Here is a 7,112-nt window from a genome sequence, read left to right on the forward strand (position 1 = left end):
AATATTTCCCTGCCCATAAGAAGCAAGCTGCCTTGCAGGAAATATACAACTTTGCTCAAGCTGAAGAAGAGAGTCTCCCACAAGCTTGGGGGAGGCTTATCCAGCTACTGAATGCTTTGCCTGATCACCCTCTTGAGAAGAATGAAATACTTGATATCTTCTATAATGGACTTACCAATGCTTCCAAAGACCACTTATATAGTTGTGCCGGTAGTGTTTTTAGGGAACGAACTGTAGAACAAGCTGAGATTCTGTTGAATAACATCTTGTGCAATGAGAATGCTTGGACTATTACCGAACCACCTCCTAAGCCAACTCCGAAGAAAAGAGGTATTCTATTCCTCAGTCCTGAAGATATGCAAGAAGCCAAGAAATCTATGCAAGAGAAAGGCATTAAATCTGAAGATGTCAAAAATCTACCACCTATCGAAGAGATCCATGGTCTCGATAACCCGATACAGGTAGTAGAAGTAAATTCTCTGCGTAGGTTTGATGAGAGTGATATTCCTTTTGATAAACCTGCTAGCTTATGCATGGATGAATTTGATAACTTCGTTGCCAAATAAAAGAGTTTTAATGATTATGTTAGCAGACAATTGGAAAACAATGCTCGTATGTGCATTCATTTAAGTGCTTGTGTGGACAGAAACGTCAATGATCTTAAACTTCTGAGAAAACATGCTTCTATCACTACTGGAAAACAGTTATTTGCCATCTGCTGCTTCTTTGCCGTCTGCTGGCTGATGGCAAAGACCCTCTTTGCCATGAGCTACCAGAAACCAGACGACAAAGAGCAGGCTGATGCCAAAGGTACTATTTGCCATCAGCCAGGTCTTTGCCGTCTGCCAGCTCACGGCAAAGAGCATGCAGGCAAACGACAAAGAGCATGGCCGGTCCACCCCGCAACCCCTCTCTCCCCCCTAACGGCCACTTTCTTTACCGTCTGCCTGCATGCTCTTTGCCGTCGGGAGGCGGACGGCAAAGAGGGTGCCCCCCTAACGGCCGTTAGCCCCACCCCCACGCGCCTCTCTCTCCCCCTAACGACCACCCTGACTCCCCTCTCTCTCACCCCCGACACCACCACCGCCGCCGCGCCCTCCTCCGGCCTCCCTGCGCCGCCCTGCGCCCTCCTCCTCCCCGACCACCCTGCGCCCTGCTCCTGCCCGGCCGCCCTGCACCCTCCTCCACCGCCGCCCTGCGCCCCCTCCTCCACCCCGGCCGCCCTGCACCCTCCTCCATCACCGCCCTGCGCCCCCTCATCCTCCCCGACCCCCCTGCGCCCTCCTCCACCGCCGCCCTGCGCCCCCTCCTCCACCCCGACACCCCTCTCTCTCACCCCCGACACCACCACCGCTGCTGCGCCCTCCTCCGGCCTCCCCGCCCCACCGCCGCCGCCCTCCTCGCGCCCCTCACCGTGCCCCTGCTCCCCCTGCTGCCCTCCTCCCCCTGCGGCCTCTCCTCCCCCTACGGCCCTCCTCCCCCCGGTTAGTTTTCTTTCTTCTTTTTTTAATAGTATTTGTTTAATTAGTTATATGTTTTAGTGAGGTTTTGGCTTAGTTTTAGTTTAGTTTAGGTTGAGTTTTAGTTTCAATTTAGTTAGGTTAGTTTCTTGTTTTGTAAAGGAGAAAAGGAGAAGAAGAAGAAGAAGGAGAAAGGAGAAGAAGAAGGAGAAATGAGAAGAAGAAGAAGGAGAAAGGGGAAGAAGAAGAAGGAGAAAGGAGAAGAAGAAGAAGGATAAAGGAGAAGAAGAAGAAGGAGAAAGGAGAAGAAAAAAAATAAGAAGACGAAGGAAACGAAGAAGAAGGAAAAGGAAGGGAAGGAGAAGAAAGAAGAAGAAGAAGAAGAAGAATAGGAGAGGAAGAGAAGAATAAGAGGAAAAAAGAAAATAGGAAGAAGAAGAAGAAGAAGAAGAAGAAGAGAAGAAAACAAGAAGAAGGAGAAGAAGAATAAGAGGAAAAAAGAAAAAAGAAAATAAGAATAATAAGAAGAAGAATAAGAAGAAGAAGAAGAAGAAGAAGAAGAGAAGAAGAAAAGAAGAAGAAGGAGAAGAAGAATAAGAGGAAAAAAGAAAAAAGAAAATAATAATAATAATAATAATAATAATAATAATAAGAAGAAGAAGAAGAAGAAGAGAAGAAAAGAAGAAGAAGGAGAAGAAGAATAAGAGGAAAAAAGAAAAAAGAAAATAAGAATAAGTAGAAGAAGAAGAAGAATAAGAGGAAAAAAGAAAAAAGAAAATAAGAGTTAGGTCACATATTTTTGATTATCTTATAAAAACATCATATTTGTGTTGATCGGCTGAATTTCAATGCGCAGTTGTTCGACGACCTCCACGTGCGTTGGACGAGCTCCGCCCCTACGTTTGTTGGTGAGCACAAATGACTTCTCCTCCTACCCCCTTAATTTGCTCTGTCCTGGTCTTCGTGCCGATGAAACTTGCTAGCTATATATAGGTTTCTTAAATCATGAGTATGCGTGACCAATATGCGTCTCCCGTTCGAAAGGGCGACATCTATAAATGTGCTCGTCTTTGCATATTTATAACCGCCATCCTTTCGAATTGTCCAACATTATCCATGGACAGCCCGAGTATGTGTAGATTGGGTTCGTTTTCCCGTATGCTGTGCTCTGGATCCGATGCGGAATTTCGTCAGTGCCTCCCTGTTGTTCTCCGGATGCACATCCTCTCTATTTATTGCGGAGACGTGTATCAGGAGAACATCGGGGAGGTGCTGCCGAAATTTTGCGTTCGATCCGGAGCAGATCATGGGAAAACGAACCCAATCTACACATACTCGGGTGGGATTAGGACCTATCTTTACCTATTAGCGTGTAGGTTGCCTGGACGTAATAAAAATGGCGAACCTAATTAACCGATGAATATAAATGCTAAATTATATATAAATATATTTCTTCTGTCTTTAGTAGCTACGCAAGATGAGTGATCGTGCGTGGATGTATATCGGTCACCCTAGTCAGAAAGAGATGACGAAAGAATGGTTTGTAAAAACAAAGGAATTTGTGAAAGCCGCATTCGCAAATGGCCAGGAAAGAAACTATTGCCCCTGTCCTGGATGCGACAACTATAAAAAGACGACAGAGGCTGTAATGATTAAACACCTGCAGAGGAGGGGTTTTAAGCCTAATTATACGGTGTGGACATTTCATGGCGAGTCTATACAACACACAAGAGCTGAGGTGGTCCGTCGTCGCACGGACGAGCATGGTACCGGGATCGAAGACATGGTGCAAGACTTTGATGATGCTCGGGATTTAGAAGATGAGATGGAGGAATCTGCAAAGGACTTTTATGAAATGTTGGAGTCTTCAAAACGTCCTCTCCATGAGCACACTGAGCTCTGTGAGCTGGATGCAATTGCACAAGTAATGGCTCTGAAGGCTCAGTTCAACTTGGGAAGAGAATGCTACGACGCGATGATGACACTATTTGGACGTTCCTACCCAAAGGCCATGTCATGCCTGCAAACCTGTACCAGTCGGACAAAATACTTCGTGTACTTAAGATGCCCTATGAGAAGATAGATGCAAGTGAGAAAGGATGTGTCTTATTTAGGAAGGAGTATGCACACTTGGACTATTGTCCCAATTGCGAGTCTTGCAGGTATCTTGTGGTAGACAACGGTATGGGTGAGAAGAGGTAGACCAAAATCGCAGTTAGTGTTCTTCGGTATATGCCAATCGTACCAAGACTTCAATGTCTTTTCATGGTCGAAGAGACAGCCAGACAGATGACGTGGCACAAATTGGGCAAAAGAACCGAACTAGATGCGGATGGGAATAAGATGATGGTACACACATCGGATGGGGAAGCCTGGAAACATTTCGATGGATCGCATCAGGATAAAGCGGCAGATCCAAGGAATCCTCGAGTCTGCGCCGCCACGGATGGTTTTAATCCCTTTGGCATGACGACAACCCAATACAGTTGTTGGCCTGTATTTGTCATTCCACTCAATCTCCCCCCCGGGTAGATTATGCAAAGAAAGAACATATTTCTGACGTTGATAATTCCAGGGCCCGATTATCCGGGGAAGAATATGATTGTGTACCTGCAACCGCTTAAGGATGAATTGGAAGAAGCTTGGGATAATGGGGTCAAGACATACGATGCCGCTAGAAAAGAAAACTTCAAAATGGATGTGTGGTATATGTACTCTATGCATGACTTGCCAGCGTATGCGCTATTCTCTGGATGGTGTGTGCATGGAAGGTTCCCGTGCCCCCAATGCAAGGCAGCTCTTCAGTTTCATTGGTTGCAGAAGGGTCGGAAGTATTCTTGCTTTGACTTGCATAGACAGTTCCTGGATCCCGTCCATCAGTTCAGAAAAGATAAGAAGAACTTTACCAAAGTAAAGTTGTCAAAAACTTGGCACCACCTACGTTCACAGGCCAACAGATCCTGGATCAGTTAAACTCCCTCGAGCCTGATCCAGAGCGTCCAGTATATTTCAAGGGGTATAATTCAAAACACGCCTGGACTCACAAGCCATGCTTCTGGGATCTGCCTTACTTCAAAGACCTCCTTCTTCCATACAATATCAACATGATGCACACTGAAAAGAATATCGGAGAGGCTATTTTTGGTACATTGTTCGACATAAATGGGAAGACAAAGGATAATACTAAGGCTAGAGTCGATCAAGAGACACTATGTCATAGACCGTTACAAAACATGCGAGAAGGCAAAGGAAAGCAGAAGTGGTCGAAGCCAAAGGTCTTGTTCAATCTTGGAAGGCCAACTATGAGGGAAATTATCTTGTGGGTCAAAATGCACTTGATGTTCCCTGATGGGTATGCAGCGAATCTGAAGAGGGGAGCGAGTCTTGAAAAATTAAAAATCTTTGGTCTCAAGAGTCATGATTGGCACATATGGCTAGAGCGGGTAATGCTGGTGATGTTATGTTGCTTTATTCCTGAGGATGAATGGCTAGTACTGGCGGAGCTGAGCTATTTCTTCTGTGTTCTTTGTGCGAAAGAATTGTCGCCTGGCATGGTAGAAGACATGGAGGAGTTTGCACCGGAGTTGTTGTGCAAGTTAGAGAAGATCTTTCCACCGGGCTTCTTTAATCCAATGCAGCGTTTGATTTTACATCTACCGACAGAGGCAAGATTGGGTGGGCCCGTGCAAGATCGTTGGTGCTATGCAACTGAGAGGATGCAGAAGACCCTTCGAGCTAAATGTAAAAATAAGCGTAGAATTGAAGCATCGATGGCTGAGGCATTCATTACTAAGGAGGTGGCAAACTTTGTGACAGCACACTACGAAGCCAAAAGTCATCATTTGCATAATCCGAAGCCTCGGCACAATGATGTAGACCCTAAAAAAGGTGGGTCCAACCTCAGCCTATTCAAAGGGAAGCTTGCACTAGGAGAGGTGTTGGTCGGGTAGGGAAGAAGGGGAAGGGTACAGGGAGAGGTGGTGGCCGCGGAAGATCCAGGAGGACTGTTGAGCCGTCCTCATCACCACCACCAGCTCATTCACCTGAGCATAGGACTACTATGGTCGACCCGTTTGCGGAGGAGGCTACGGGGACTCCATTCCAGGAGCCTGTTGTTGACGGGCATTCGTCCCATGAGACTCCGGTCTAGGAGCAGCCTCGGGTCGAGGTGCATTCGGCCCAGGAGCAGCCGGAGGAGACTACGATTCTGGAGGCTTCACCCGACGTGGAGAGGCCCGGATGGGAGACCTGGCCGGATCGTATCGAGTTGCCGGATTGGACCGAGGGTCCGGGTGGCTCAGGGGGCGGGGATGGCGGGGATGAGCTTACGGATAGTGAGGGCGATGTGTAGGTGGACGGGGCCACCGTGTACAAACGTGGTAGTACACGTCTCCCGGTCGCGCCGGCTACCCGCGAGCAGAGGCCGGTGATTAAACCTGAAGGAGATAGGTAAGTACATTTACTCTTTTTTTTGGTTTTGCCTTCAAGTTTGTTCAAATATCTAATGCGTTGACCTTATCATACTGCAGGGGATGGGTACACCCTCTTGGAGTCCGCAGGCCGAACTTCGTCCTTGGTGTGCTTTGCCGGACAAATTTCCCGGGGTTTGTCACGTTGCCTGGTGAGGGTCAGGTTCCTACACTAGGATTTTCCTGGGAGCACTACCAGGCTGCGCAGGCCCCGCCGGAGGAGATTATAGATGGTGTCTTGTGCCACACGAGGGCCGATATGGTGATCAAGAGCTTTTGGGTAAATTATCCTTTTACAGAATCTAAAATTAACAATATAGCTAATTATTGTACTAATCGGTGTTTTCACGTTTGATTGCAGACCTTCTATAGGTGTGAGGATGGATATGAGGAGGAGGCGGCCAGGGTTCTCGAGGCCGAGTGTAGGCGGTTCCTACAGAACTTGCGCCACGAGGCTCGGCCGCAGGCTATTCGAGATTACTACACCACGCGTGGTATTAAGAAGCACAAGAAGGATTGCCGCGGAAAGTTTCTGAAGAAGGAGCAATACATGAAGCTAATTACCTATTCTTAAGTCCTTCTACGTTGTTTTCTTGATTTGATTCATAGGCGTAGCGCTGAAAATTCTTTCTAATAACTTACAGGTGCCCCCGAGATGGTGTGCGGATAAGATGGATTGTTGGGAGGCGTTGGTTGATGAGTGGTGCACAGGCAGCTGGCGAGCCGTCCACAAGAATCCGAAGGACGGCGTAGCCAAATGGTTGGTGTGCCACACCATTAAGGCAGCGCCAACTTACTTCAGTTTGGACGAAACTGGGTATGTGATTTGCTTCATGATTCATGCAATTCATTCTTGATGCTAATATTTTGTTCCTCTCTTTTAGGCGCATCACAATAAGACGGAGATGCCACACTTGTACGACCTTTATGGCATGGCCCATACTGCCTCGTACAAGAAGGCGAAGGCATTCTCTGAGTCTGACCTGGATGATCCCAATAACTTCACCAACATATCATCCCACCAGAAGCTCGTGGCATACAGGGACGCGGGGAAGGCTACGAAAGGGGATGACTTTAACCCTAGCCAGGAACCTTTGGATCCAGAGCTGGTGATGATATCTGGTGGCGGGAGACCCCATGGCTCGATAGCCATTGGAGATGGGATAATATGTTGTCCACTCAC

Source organism: Hordeum vulgare, chromosome 1H, assembly GCF_904849725.1.
Source record: "Hordeum vulgare subsp. vulgare chromosome 1H, MorexV3_pseudomolecules_assembly, whole genome shotgun sequence".
Lineage (NCBI taxonomy): Eukaryota > Viridiplantae > Streptophyta > Magnoliopsida > Poales > Poaceae > Hordeum > Hordeum vulgare.